Here is a 15,096-nt window from a genome sequence, read left to right on the forward strand (position 1 = left end):
GCGTACCCGCTTGCTCCGGCCTGCCCAAAAGAAGCTCTATCGGAAAGACCCTCCCGCAGAAGGTTCGGCGACAGGCTTCCAAAATGCTGCCCGGCTTCTTCATAAATCGGGGTTGATCCTCGCAGACAACCAAGACACCAATCCGCCCGGTTCCCGATATCACGAACAACATCGGGGGGAAACGCAATTCAAGTTTAATGTGTTTTTTAAGAATTTCTTGCTCTTACTCTTCCCAGGCGGATCGTCACCCTGTTTAACTTGCGGAAAACTTGTCTGTGTTTGTTAGCTTCCGCTTCACCGTGTCGGGGAGTAGTTCGCGAACACCGCGTCTCTTTGAACTCCTCCAAACATAAGCGGAAGATCCGTACGGACCATCCGCTTCACTCGGCTTCCCACCACCCACCGTCGCCCCGCCTTCCCTAAAACAAGATGGTGGCCGAAGGTACACTTTATATCCTTTCTCCAGACTGAGGTATTCAAGTCCTCGGAAGAGCGTCTCTTCCATTTTGAGTCGATCCCACCGACCTCCACGATCGGCGGCTCCACCAAACGCCCTCGAAGGTAGTGGTCGAAACTTTCTTGAAGCTTTGAGATGAGAGCCGCCAGACGTGCGCTTCGCTCCGCATCGACTGGGCCACGCTATCGGGATTCGAGTTCCCGACCCCGGTCGGTACTACCGTAAACTGGAAACAGCCGCCTGCCGCCGCCGCCTCCTCAACAACACTCGGCACTACCCACAGGGGCGCGACTTGGCTCGACGCCCGCCTGGGCTGCGGCCGCCTGCGCGCGCTCCAAGGTCTTCCTGGCCGATGAATCTGTTCCCTTGCGGCTTGAACAGACTCCGCTTGGTTGAGGTTAAGTGGCGAATACCCCCGGGCTAAGCTTAATGATTAAAGAACAAAGAACAAAAACAAAAGTGTAAAGTGTAAAGAACGAAAGAACATGCATAAACCTGCATCTTATTTAATGGTGAGATATTTCTTGCTATTTGTTCAGGCATATTAGTATCATGTCATAGATTGGTTACTATATTTACTTATCCTTTCTATTATGCCTGAGTTAGTCCTAGTGGGAAGTCGGTGATGTTGGCCGAACCCACTGGGAACTTTGTTGTAGTTCTCACCCCACTATTTTCACAGAGCCGGGACCGAGTGAGCCGCGAGCGACCGCCGGTAAAGTATCGCACCGTAGACAGAGGCCACCAATGTTGGGTTTCATTTTGTAGTAAGTACCTTATGACCATCTATTGTATGTGATGATTAGTAATGTAAAGAAAAAGAATGTATGTTCATTTTGAGTAAATGTGATGTAAGAGAAGATGAAAGAATGTAAAGATTTTGATGTTCGAGGTGGATAGATACAATGTATATGATCTAAATGAATCATATTACTTGTGGAATGTTTAGTTTCCTTTTTCTTTCACTAATGGCTATTGCTTACCCTCGTGTAAGCCTTGTGTATGTTTCGTTAGTGCACTTCTTATTGAAAATGTACATGTGATGAGCCTTGGGCGGATAGGGGAAACTCTGTCCGTTCGGCGTCTGTTTGACGTGCTCGGGTCGGGCAAATTGGCACCGGTCCCGGGCGTGACATGTGGGTCAAGCTCACCTCTATAGCAAACCAAGGTTTTGATCTCTTAGAAGCAAAAGAAAGCTTTCAAACCTTTTAATCATTTCATTAAAACCCATTTCTAGGTCATTCAACCCATTTTAGGGTTCTGATCAAGATTAGGTTCAAAGCTTACCTTGTAAGCCCTCCTTTCTTGCCCTAGAGAGAAGAAGATGAAGCCCCTTTTGCTCTTTGATTCTTCTTCTTCACTTTCTCTCCTTCTTTTCTTCTTTTCCTTGTCTTCTCTTCTCCTTCTTTGTCTTCTAGAGAGAGAAGAGAGGAGAGAGGTGAGAGGGTGAGGGAATGAGAGATGAAGGCTCCTCAGCCCAACATAACCCTGGGTAGCAAAATTGCTAATAAACCCCCTCACCTTTTACTCCTTGAACACAGCCTGACTGGGCAGATTTCGGGCTCGGGGAGCCGTTCCCCGACTAGGACCGGGTCTCCGAGAGCTCTCCCAGCGCAGCCAGAGCTGCTGCGCGCGATGCATCCGGTCTCTGGTCTCTCCTAGGGGGACCGGTCTCTCGGGGACCGGTCTCTGGGACAGGGACCGGTTCCCGAGAGCTACTTTCTCAGGACTTAGCCGATTTTTCGGCTGTCTCACTTCATACGCGTTCGGGGACCGGTCTCTCCTTTCAGGGACCGGTCTCCGAGAGCTGAAAATCTGCAGTTTGCAGAATTCAATTCTTTAGCTCTCGAAAACCTTCCACAACTCACTTTTAATCATTTTAACACCTTCGGACTTTCCGAAGTGTTCCATCCTCGCACTTTGGTCAATTTGACTAAAGTTCGACATTTTTATTTTTCGAATTTTCGGTATATTACACCCTCACCGCGCAGCCAGCCAAAAACTTGAAAATTTGGCTAAGTCTTGGAAACCTAACGTTCGGGAACCGGTCCCTGGTCGAGGAGACCGGTCCCCGACTACGAAAATTGCCCAGTATGGGCTGATGTAATTGTTCGGAGTTGACGGGTTTAGTTGCTATTGTTGCAACATGTTATATGCTTAGCCCTCTTTCTCCCACAGCCCATTCTCACCTTCCTCTCATTTTCTCTCTTCTCTCTCTAGAACTCTAGGGTTTGGTGGAGGAGAAGGAGAAGAAGCAAGGAGAAGTGGATTGTGGTGGCTTTGGTGGGTCTAGCAAGCTCTCCTACAAGAAGGACTTGGAGGAGCTTTGGGCTAAGGTGAGGTATTTGCACAAATGAGTCTAGGGTTTGGTTTTGATCCCTAAGTTTTGGAGTTTTGAGTTGTTTCTAGCTTTAGGAACCCTCTATAAGCCTTGAACTCTATGGAACCCTTGAGAGCTCAAGTGCTCTCATGGTGGATGGTTAGGGTTCACCATAGATGCCCTAGGGATGGTTCCATATGCTTGGGAACTTTATTAGAATGCTTCCTAGGTGATTCTAAGCTATTATTTGCTTAGGGTTGAGATCAAGCTAGGAGAAGTGCCAAAATGACATCATTAGGGCTCAAATTTGGGTCTTTTGCCCTAGAATTTTTCAGGAACAAATTGACCTCGTGGAAACCTAATTGGGGGTGTCCTCGACGCGTGGGACAACTCCGTTTAACATTACGAAAATGTTTAAAAATAGTTTATGTATAAGGGGGCCTAATTTGGCACTATTTTGACTATAGGACGCGGATTCGGCGTTCGTAACGTTCGGGAGTCTCCATTTTCATCATCTACTACCACTCAAGGTGGGGGGTGCACGCCGGAATCGTTGGATTCCCTTCTATGTTTGTTTCACTCTTATTGAGCATATTGTATATAGCCATTCGTGCATAGTAGGCCAATCTTACATGGGACTAGAAGATAGAGTTTCAATATTATGCTTCTAATATAGATGAACATAGTGATTGAACAAGAACCGAAATGGACATGTATGATTGAACCCGAGAGATGTATGAATGCAAGACTTGGACCTTGATTGTAGTAAACAAGGTGACAATGACAATAGAGACGTGATTGGCCTTGAGAATGAAATTGTTACACAAGGTTTAACAATAAGGGTAATGAGACAAGAACTATATAGAACATGACATGAACAATAGGTAAGAACCTATCAAGACATTGGCATTATGACTAGTGGCTATGTATCCTCAACTTGAGGATTGGATCGAGGCTCACATGGACTTAGGCTTGAGGGAGGTCGCTCCCCCTCAAGCGGTGTACTTCGAAGTGTAGACACCAACGGGGAAGTACCCCGTCAACGATCCATCGGGTGGTTGTGCTTAAAGCCTCCCCCGGTAGACGGGAGATGGAATGGTGAGCTTTTGGGGTTAACAAAGTTAACCGGTAAGATTGGGTACAGAAAGATAAAGTAATGATAAAGAACATGCATACATGCATACTATATATTGTTAATTATCTATATCCACTGACATTCTTTTGCAGGCATAGTATTAGATGCATAAGTACCGGTTACTTTTCTTTCCTTAAAATACTTATGCTTGGATAGACCTAGTGGGTAAGTCGGCGAGGTCGGATGCCGAACCCACTGGGAACTTCGTTGTAGTTCTCACACCACTAACCCTACAGGTCCTATGCGAGCGGGGCAGCGGAGGACCGTGGCAAGGGTTTAGCGCCGTAGATCGCGGCCACCAGGATTATTTCACATTTTGCAGTCATTCCCTTTTTGGGTTTACATGTATCAATTTCTTTCGCTGATTTAGAAAGTTGTGAAGTTGATAACAATTATGTAATTTGGTGAATGGCTAAATGTAAAGAATGATGAATGAAAGTATGAAATGTAATAGCTCGGTTTACTTTTATTTGGTGCAAAAGCAATCAAGTATTATATATGGTTGATTGTATTAGCTTAGAGCTTTCGCTTCCGTTGTTGCTTGCCCTCGTGCAAGCCTTGTATAAGTGCTAATCTCATTGTTTGATTGCTTTATTATATATGTTTTGAGCCTTGGGCGGACAGGGGAGGCTCTGTCCGTTCGGCGTCTGTTGACGTGACCCGAACCGGACCAAATTGGCGGGGATTGGGGCGTGATAGATATAATGGTAGCAAAGCGATGGAAGAAAGCAAAAGTCTAGGAATGACCTAGGAACCATAGGTTTGGAGACCTTAGGAACTTAGGAAAACGTTTAACGTGAACTTGGTTGATGTGGAAGCGAATGATTGGGTTAACGGTAACACTTCTCTTGAAGGAAGTAGAGATGGACTAGAAAGCTTAATTGTTGTCTACTTAAGGGACTTTGTGGGGCGGCCGACCACATGACACCGAGAGTGGAAATGATTATGCTTGTTGCTTTCGCTTAATTGGGTAGTTATTTGGAACATGTAACAGTTGCGTGTATCGAGTACTAATGCGGGTGATGCGTTTCAGGAACAATGTCCTCGAGGCGCTACACGCGTAGGGCCACTTCGGCATTGACTGAGGAAGTGCCCGAGCAGGCAGGATCGGATGAAGTGCGCGAGCTGCGAGCCCAGGTAGCGGCTTTGGCCGGGGCTATGCGGCTACAAGGGGAGCAGATTGGACAGCTGTAATACACTGGATCTTAGCAAATTGCAAGATTCGAGTGTTTGATCTGTGTGTGGAGCCTTTCCACAGTTTTTGGAGGGTCGTTGATAGTGTTCCGACCCCTGGCGCGCATCCCGAGGATGTTGGAGTGAGACTTGGCACCAAAATTGTAATATACCGAAAATTCGGAAAATAAAAATATCGAACTTTAGTCAAATTGACCAAAGTGCGAGGATGGAACACTTCGGAAAGTCCGAAGGTGTTAAAATGATTAAAAGTGAGTTGTGGAAGGTTTTCGAGAGCTAAAGAATTGAATTCTGCAAAACTGCAGTTTTTGAGCTCTCGGGGACCGGTCCCTGGTGGGAGAGACCGGTCCCCGAACGCGAAAGAAATGAGACAGCCGAAAAATCGGCTAAGTCCTGGAAGGATAGCTCTCGGGAACCGGTCTCTGCCTGAGAGACCGGTCCCCCAGAGACCGGTCCCACAAAGAGAGACCGGTTGCACTGCGCGCAGCAGCTCTGGCTGCGCTGGGACAACGTTCGGGAACCGGTCCCTGCTCAGGGAGACCGGTCTCTGCCTGCGCGGAATGCCCAGTTCGGGCAGTGTATTAAAATAAAAGTTGAGGGGTTTAGCTGCAATTTTGCAACCCAATAGCTATGTATTGAGGGGTAATGAGATTTTCTCTCATTCCCACCCTCTCAAACACTCTCTTCTCTCCCTCTCTCTCTAGAAGGCAAAGGAGAAGAAGAAGGAAAGAAAGAAAGGAAGGAAAAGAAGGAGAAGAAGGTGGAGAAGAAGCTTTTGGAGCAAAGAGGCTCCATCTCCTTCCTCTCTAGTGCAAGTTAGGGAAAGCTTTGAGGTAAGCTTCAACCCTAATGTAGTAAAACCCTAGAAATGGGCTTGAATGAACCTAAAAAGGGTTTTAATGGAATGATTAAAGAGTTTTGAAGCTTTCTTTTGCTTCTAAAGAGATCGAAACCTAGTTTTGCTATATAGGTGAGCTTGGACCACCTCTAATGGTGAAATCCAAACTAGGGTTTTGGAAAGCCTAGGAATGGTTCTAATGGATTATTTAGAGTATAATGAAGCTACTTTTGCTTCCCAATGAGATCAAACCCTAGGNGCTTATATAAGCCCCATACTCTCTCCTCTCCGATTCACAGCCAAAGAACACCCTCTCCTCTTATTTTTCTCCTTCTCTCTCTCTAGAAACTCTCTCCCAAGGTGGATTGGAGGAGATTGGAGGAGGATTTGGAGGAGATTTTGGAGCTTGAAAGTGGATCTTCATCTTCTTCTTCTTCCTTAGCTTGGAGAAAGAGCTTGGTTGAGGTAAGCCTCTTGCCCTCTTATGGTAGATTGTTAGGGTTTGGCTTTGATCTCTTAGAACACTTGGTTCTGATCCTCTTACATGAAAGGAAACCTAGGAGAGATCTTGGAATCTCATGCAAAACCATGTTGTTCATGCTATGGAAACCCTAGGGTTGAAATTGGGGTTTTCATAAATATGAGGTTTATAGTTAAATTGACCCCATATAACTTCAATTAAAGGTAAAACCGACATTGTGGACAACTTGAATCGAAGTCCCTACGGTAGTGTGGCGAGTTATTGAAGAAAAGGATCGTTTTCGCTTCGTTTGCGCTGAGACGGGCAGAAGCAACGTCCAAAAATTACGAAATTAGAATCCTAGCATCGCGGCATCACCAAAAGGTGGGGTGTCACGTCCCGCGGTCGCCAATTTGGTCGATCCGGGCCCGTACACAGACGCCGAACAGACAGAACCCCCTTTGTCCGCCCAAGGCTCAACAACAACGAGTACATGTATAAAGAAATAAACAGTTCCCATGATAACATTTCAATATACATGGCTTGCACGAGGGCAAGCAACAAACACAAGTGATAGTAAGCTAGCTATACTGAAAATTCACTGTAATTTAAAACTTTCAAACTGAACTGGATAACTGAAATATTTAGCTATTTACATGCTTTATAATACATTCATTTACATGTCTCTGTACATCAAAATGTCTCACATGAACTCAAAATGGTAAACTACTATACTCTGGTGTCAGCTAGCTAAGCTGCGGGGCTCTTGCCACGGTCCTCGGCCACACCGCTCGCACTGGAACCTGTATGGTTAGTGGTATGAGAACTACTGAAAGTTCCCAGTGGGTTCGACCGCCGAATTCGCCGACTCACCCACTAGGTCTACTCAGGCATATGTAGGCAAGAAAGTAAGCAGATAGTAACCAACTATCACATGTAACTACTACAATGCCTGTACAAGTTGAAAGAATAATATATAAACTGTAAATATGCATGCATGCTTTTACTAAGTTTACCCAATCTCTTGGTTAACCTTTTGGTTAACAATTACTCACTGACGCTATCCCAAATATCGGGGAGACGCACCTGCACCCGGTGGGACCGTCAACTGGGGGAGACGCACCTCCTGGTCCAGTAAAGATGACTACTCCGGAGCTCATCGTTCAAGGAGGAGCGACCTACCTTGAACCAAACGAATGTGAGTATGATCTGATCCTCCTTTAGAGGATTCAATGTTTAAACAATGCTACACTTTAACTCTAACTAGCTCTTTATACTAGTTTCATAATTTCCAATGTCGATGCTAACCAAATCTCTAGTCATGATGTCACCAAGTTTACTATTGTTATAGTCCATGCATTCATAGGGTTCTATGTCTAGAATCAATGCTCATATGTTCATATTATTCATAGGAATTCAGATATTCAAGTTCACTTGCAATAAGCCCATACCCTATAATGCATGAATACAATTCAATTTATATGAATATGCTCAATGAAATATCATAGACATAAAAGGTGATTCAAAAATTTCGGATAGCACCACCCACCTGTAGTGGTGTCAACAACTAGAATCCACGTCTCGAAATGCGTCGACAACTAGCTCTCGCGAGTCAGTATAAATAGAACTAGAACCCGTAGTTAGCGCGTCGTCGACCTGTCGGAATGTCAATTTAGACTTCCGGGCGTATTTAACTTTCATTATATAAGAGTAAAAGAGATGAAACTGGGGTCACATTTACATATTTTTCAAGTTAGCCTTTCAATTCCAAGTATCTATGTATATGTTAGATACTATCATTATATATTCATATCAGCTCAATGCTGATTTCAGCATTAAGCTGAAATCTAATCTTATGCTGCATTTTCAGCATTACACCTCCTCTTTGGGCAACAATTATGAGCATAGGATCATTAGCTCTTATGCTCAAAACTCTATTAGAGTAACTAGTCTAATTCTTAGTCATAATTATCTCAATTTATTACTTAATTAATTTGCTTCAGCTCCAACAGCACCTAATTTCAATGCTGAATTCTAGTTTGTGCTGAAAATTACTCTACTAGCTCTCTCTTTACATTTATTACAGCATGGCCTATCTAATTCTAATGCTTTACTTAACCCTATGCAGCCATAATTAATTCTCAGCTGGAATTTAAGTTCCTTACCTCAAGTCTTAACCTCTCCGAGTTGAACTTTTCATTTCGGCAGCTCCAACCAGTCCGAGCTCCCAATTCTGCCACTCCTGACAGCAACTTCCTCGATATATGTCAGTCCTAATACGATTAATTCGATTATAGTCACATATACTTTGTATTGATCATTTATGATACAATCAACTTAACTTGAACTAATTATTAGGTTCAACTACCTTGACTTGATGACCAATTTGATTGTTCTCAGCTTTAACAGCTCACAATTTCCATTCCTAAGCTCTCTTTTCATCCCAAACTTCCTGCTGCTGCTCCACCACTNAGAAATTCCTTACTACAGGAATTTCAGCACTTAACTTCTTTTTCCTTTTTTCCAATTCCTGCAGCAGTAATTAATCCATTTCACAATTGCTACTAGTTCAAGCTCAGAACTCAATTGCTTGTTGCCTTCTTCAACTTAGGCAATCAAAAGAAACACTCAAACCAGGGATAAACATTCAGCTTACCTCATTTCCGAGCTCTACCAGGTTCTTCACAATTCGGGTCACAAGCAGTTTAATTATTGCATCAACTCCACCAAATTTTAATTCCTGGCAGCCAATAAGGTCCTTATTACTTCACTTTAAAGCAAGTAACCTAATTACAATTAATTATAGAAGCAACTTGCCTCAATTTAAGGTTCTTCTACTTTCTTTCAACATCAACTAACCCAAAATTCCCCAATTCTGAAATATGAAATTTCAGCAACCATGAACCCCTTTTATGAATTATTCTCAGCTGGACTTCCACTTAACAGCTTCAATTAGCCTAATTTCCTGCAGTTCGGCAGCATCCCACAAGCCTTAAGCTTCAAACGATCTAATCCTCCAATTCGGCAGCATCCACTGCAGAGATTTCCTTTAAATCTGCTTCATAGATCCACTCAACATTAACCAAAACACTTAAGTTAAAGCAATCGATTCAGTTAGCAATCAAGCTCACCTTAGTTCACAACTCCATCAGTAGGAATCCTGCTCGGATCAAAACCTCCTCCTCAACCCGCAAGCCACCAGGCTGGATTGAAGGCTTCCCCAAGGTCTGCTTCAGTTCCAGCAGCAAAGGTAATCCCTTTTCTCTTAATTGTTTACTAAGTAGAGAGAGAGAGGAAAGAGAAGTGAAAAGGGGCTGAGAGGATAAACATCCAGTACGTAAGCAACTTCAGGTGAGCTGGTTTAGGTGATAAGCTTGTATAATTGCCACTTAGCCCTTTTATTTTCAGTATTTGCCCTGTTGTCCTATGTGGCAGCAGCATCAGCAGCAGCTTAGTTAGCATAATTCACCCATTTAGCTCACTTCCAATTCATCCAAATTCTTCTAAAACATGCCAAGGATCCTCCCAAAGCTACAAATTTAATTTGGAAGCATTTAATTTCCAATTTGGCATCAATTTTGATTATTTTGGTCAAGATTAACTAAAATTTCAGCTTCATGATAGTATTAGCAATTGGAGGTCTTTGGCACATCCAATTCATTTCGAGTCCACTCACACACTTCCAAAACATGTCAATTGCTGTTTTCAAGCTACTAATTAAGTTTAGAAACACTTAGTTTGCATTTTAGCATTATTGTGACCAATTTGATCACAATTAGCTTAAGCTGAATTTCAGCCCATTACAGCCTTCCACTCAGGGTGAGGCCAGGGATCGCGGGAAGGGAGTTGCTTCGAGCTAGCTTCCTTCGAGGACGAGCTGCTAGGTGGTCTACCTCTCGACTTTTATTTCTTTTTGCGAGAGGTTGAGAGTTTTACCAGTGTACTAGAGATCACCACTTTTGTATTTTGGAGACAGATTTTGTATTACTTATGACTTCTTTCATTGTCTACTTTACTTCTTTCCTTTGGAGTAGATGTAGAACTATACTCGTTCTGATATCATTAGTTGCTAGTTATTTCACTTCTTCTATTTGTTCTACTGCTTGCCTTTACTTCCGCTTTTATTGTAGACGCCTTATATGTGTAGACATATGGCGGGTCTGGGCACGCTACCGGGAGGCCCTCCGCCGGTCCCGGGACGTGACACTTCCAATCCAATCTAGAGGAAGGTTCTAATTCAAGGAATCAAGCCTCAAATGCCCTAAAACGAAAATACCCAAATAAACCCTAAATTTTCATTTCTAGGGTTTGATCTCACAAAAACCTCAAATCAAGGATCAAAGGGAGAAATCGAGTCTCTAACCTCTCAAGAAGCTCCAAACTTAGCTCCAATCCAAGTGATGTTGAAGATCTCCGCAGCCACTAGCTCCTCTCCAAGCTCTGAGCCATCAACAATGGTGGAGAAGCCACCAAGATGCAATAGAGGAGAGAAAACCCAATAAAAACCAAGCAAAAGGAGTAAAAATACAAGGGAAGGGAGAGAGAGCTCCTCCTACCTCAACTCCTACTGGTCTCAGCACAGGGGAGGCCCTAAGGGGCGTGGGGTGCACTTCTAGAAGTGCTACAAACGCAAAAAGCCCCCTGCAGTTCAAACTGCTCAAAATCTGCCACCTTGTATCGGTACACGGGCCCTTGTACCGGTACAAGGCGCACGAAACTGCCAAACCCGAGCTGCGGGTCTGCTGGAAAACTGCCCTTGTACCGGTACAAGACCAGCCTTGTACCGGTACAACCATCAGCCCTGTACCGGTACAGCCATCAACCTTGTACCGGTACAGCACCCTGCTGAGGCTAACCCGAGAGCTGTCCAATGAATCCAATTTTTGGATTTTGGTACCAAGCTTAAAACCACAATTCTCGGGATGCGAGCCATAGGTCGGAACACTGTCTACGACCTTCCAGAAAGTCTGAAAAAGCTCGACACACAGATCAAACACTCGAATCTCGCAATTTGCAAAGGTCCAGTGTGTTACAATTAGTGTAGGCAAGGGCTCGAGAAAGCCCCCTGGCTACTAGCGCTCCACCTTGTCATGTTGGCACACAAGGCAAGTCCGCACGTATGCCTCTACGTCGTCGTGCATGCAAGGCCAATAGTAGGCGGCCTTGAGTAGCACCAGGGTTCGCTTCTGCCTCGGATGTCTAGCCCAGTTGGAGTCATGACACTCCTTCATGAGCTCTCGACGAAGATTGCCCTACGTGGGCACATAGACGCGACGCCCCTTGGTAAGGAGTAGCCCATCGCTAAGTCAGAACTGCTGCGCCTTGCCTTCCTTGACGAGTCACACGAGTCCTTGGCCTTGCCGCTAAGTGCATCAGCCATATGGTTTTCCTTCCCGGGTTTGTACACAAGCTAATGTATGTCAAACTCTGCTAGGAAGTCTTACCACCTCGCCTGCTTGGGTGACAGCTTCTTCTGAGTGAGGAAGTAGCTCGTTGCAACATTGTCCATTCGCACAACGAACTTGCTTCCAAGGAGATAGTACCGCTGTAATATACCGAAACTCGGTAGAGAATATCGAACTTTAGTCGAATTGACTAAAGTGTGCGAAAGAAATAGTTGGACAAAGTCCATTTAACATTCCAACAATGTTGGAAGGGTTAAAGTTGATTTCTAAAGAGATTAAAGTATTTTAGCATTGATCGGAGCGAAACAATGCAAAATTGAAGTCTGGAGCATTGTTAACCTGTTAAGCATCGAGGTAATACCGGTACCAGGCAGGCACCCGCGAATGGTTGCTCTCGGGTTTGAAAATTTTAGGCTGTTAAACCGGTGACACCTCTGGTGCGTACCGGTACCAGGTCTGCTACTCGAGAGAGCAGCTCTCGGGTTTGGCTGCTGTGTAAACGTTAAACCGGTGACACCCCCTTGCGTACCGGTACGCAGTGCCCCTCGCAGCAGGCTTTGGTCTGCTGCAGATATGAAAAGAGGGAGGGTCTAGATGCAAATGTAACAGTCTATAATAGACCCCACACCTATCTTCTCTTGTTCACAGCAAACAACACTCTCCTCTCTCTTATTTCTGTCTCCCTCTCTCTCTAGAAGCTCTCCCAAGGTAGATTTGGAGGAGTTGGAGAAGAATTTGAAGGAGATTTTTGGAGGTTTAGAAGATCTAGAGCTCACCTACAAGGAGGAGCTTGTTGAGTTCATAGGCTAAGGTAAGATTTCTTGTAAGATTGAGGTTAGGGCTTGGTTTTATGCCCTAGATCTTTGGTTTTGACCTTCTTACATAGATGGGAAACCTTGTAGAGGCTATGGAACACATAAAAATTTATGTTTCTTCATAGAGCTCTCATGGTGGATTTCTAGGGTTTGCTTTAGATGCCCTAAGAATGGTTTAAATGGTTCTAGATGAGTTCCTAGAGGTTACACAAGCTTACTTTTGCTTGTTTTAGAGATCGAAACGGTGTATTGGGCAAATGGCATTGTTAGGGCACCAAATTTGGGGCTTTTGTCATAGATGGCCGGGTTTAAAGGCAAATTGACCTTATAGAAATCTAATTAGGGGTATTTTCGACTCGTTGGTGAACTCGGTTCGCCAATCCGATGAGTCTACGTAAGGATACTGGGGAAAAAGCCTAATTTGGCTTCGTTTTGCCGTAGGCGAGAGAATAGAAGCCCAAAAATCACAAGAATTGAACCATAGCACCTTTACAACCATACGAAGTGGGTGGTGCTTTCCGAAATCCTCGAATTTTTTTTTATGTCTAAAGTATCATTTCATGTGCATTTGTGTATATTGATCATTATTCATGGTAGGGTGATTTGAGAGTAAATTATTGCATGTTGTGAGTACAAATGCATATGAGATGATTGTAAGCTAATGAGAATTTGTAAAACCCTATGTATGCATGAATGATGACAAGAACCTAGAAAAAGTAAGAATCAAGTGACATTGTGACATAATTGGTTGAGTGTTGAAAGTGTGGCATTAGTAAATATATATTGAATGTTAGAATGAACACCTAGTGTGTGTGGCATTAGAGAGTCAANAGTATCCTCACTTGGAGAGGATAGATCTAGCTCACAGTCTGCGTTTGGGATGGTATAGCCATCCAATCCCCACATGGAGGGGATTGTCGTCGAGTACTCCGGAGTGTCGCGCGACTAGGACCACTTGGAGGTCCGGACCACATGGAGGTCCGCAGACGGTCCCGGGCTTGGGTGCACTTGGAGCTCCCTCCCCACTTTGGGATTGAAAGGTGAGTTATTGGCGAACCCTAGGGCTTCGCTACAGATTGGGTAAAAGAACAGTGAACAATGCCATTGAACATTATTATTCGAACATGGATCGAATTTGTTAGCATGATAGTTGTCACGCCCCGGGGCCCAGCGGAAGCCCGCCCGGCGCGTGCCCAGACCCGCCATATGTCTACAACATATAAGGCGTCTAAAAACAACAATAATAAAAGCAATAATAAAAGACATCTAGGAGTATCAGAGCATAATAAATGTCTAAATGCTACAACAAGAATTAAGGATGGAACTGTAAATTCACTACATAAGACATAAAGTAAATACAATAGGAAATCTCAAATACAAGTGCTATAGGTAGGTACATAGGTGGTCTCTATACATGGATACAAAAATCTCACACTCTCTCAAAATACAAAAGAAAGAGCAAACCACCTAAGTAAGAACCGCTCCTCGCTAGCTAGCTAAGCGATCCCCTTGCCGCGATCCCGTGCCTCCGCCGGTGCCGAAGGCTCTGAAGAGAAAACCAGAAAACAGGGGCGTGAGAACTATTAAAAATAGTTCCCAGTGGGCAATTACTGACTTCAGTGAACTGTGCCACAAGGCCCAAAAGCTACAAGAAAAGGGCAGTGACTAACAATGTAATAATTAAACGGTAAGCGAAATGTAACCTACTATAACATAGAGTCTCCACTTAGCATGATTTGCATAAGTAATAAATCAACTATAACATGAATGTGCATGGATGTGTAAGACATGCATAAGCGTAGAAATGCAACCAGTCCAATGTCCTCAATGCAAAGATAGTAAAAATTGTCGTCGTTTACTATTCTAGTCCAAGTCCACTTTAATAGTTTTAAAGTTCACGTTGCATGATCTGTCACTAAGTCTCAATCATATAAGACCCACCCGAAGGCTGTCTGGCCTGCGCCGTGCCTAATGGCCCCGTGGTAGTCAACATCCCCACTCTAGGGATGAGCCTCCCCCACGGCGATCCACTTCGGCGCCCAATCCCGCACGGCGAGCATGTGTCGCGATGGCTATCTCCGGAGTGCCGGCTTGTAGGGAGCGACCCTCACAAGCATGTGCGAATGAGCACAAATGGCAAGCAAGCAATGATCTGTCTCAAGTACCAAGTCCTCATGTCTAAAACATGGAATATGTCAAGTATCACGATGGCCTATCTCTATGTCGTCATGTCTCTAACATGGAATATAGCAGATATGTAGTGGCCTACCAATATGTCTCAATGTTGCAGTTTCATAGTTTACTAGTTTCAAGTGCCCCTTTATGACACTCTGGTTCTCTATGTCAAAACATGGTAACTATGTTCCAAAGTACATATTCCGAGTCATAATTCTCATAAGAGATGTATTTTTACTTGCACAATAAACACTTTTCCGTATGCATGCATTCTACTCATATAGCTCTACTATATAG

General features: G+C 44.2%; 2 long non-coding RNA genes across 2 annotated transcripts; both read right to left on the reverse strand.

The window, feature by feature from the left end:
* Positions 7,094-8,882, reverse strand: LOC109712438. The gene is made up of 4 exons (XR_002216845.1): positions 8,773-8,882; positions 8,570-8,677; positions 7,954-8,060; positions 7,094-7,207 (listed from the first exon to the last, which is right to left on the reverse strand). It is a non-coding gene; the product is annotated as an uncharacterized LOC109712438 (long non-coding RNA).
* On the reverse strand, positions 8,884-9,756 carry LOC109712439. Its single transcript, XR_002216846.1, has 4 exons — positions 9,536-9,756; positions 9,264-9,459; positions 9,061-9,144; positions 8,884-8,934 (listed from the first exon to the last, which is right to left on the reverse strand). It is a non-coding gene; the product is annotated as an uncharacterized LOC109712439 (long non-coding RNA).

Source organism: Ananas comosus, linkage group 7 (genome assembly GCF_001540865.1).
Source record: "Ananas comosus cultivar F153 linkage group 7, ASM154086v1, whole genome shotgun sequence".
NCBI classification, from domain to species: Eukaryota; Viridiplantae; Streptophyta; class Magnoliopsida; order Poales; family Bromeliaceae; genus Ananas; species Ananas comosus.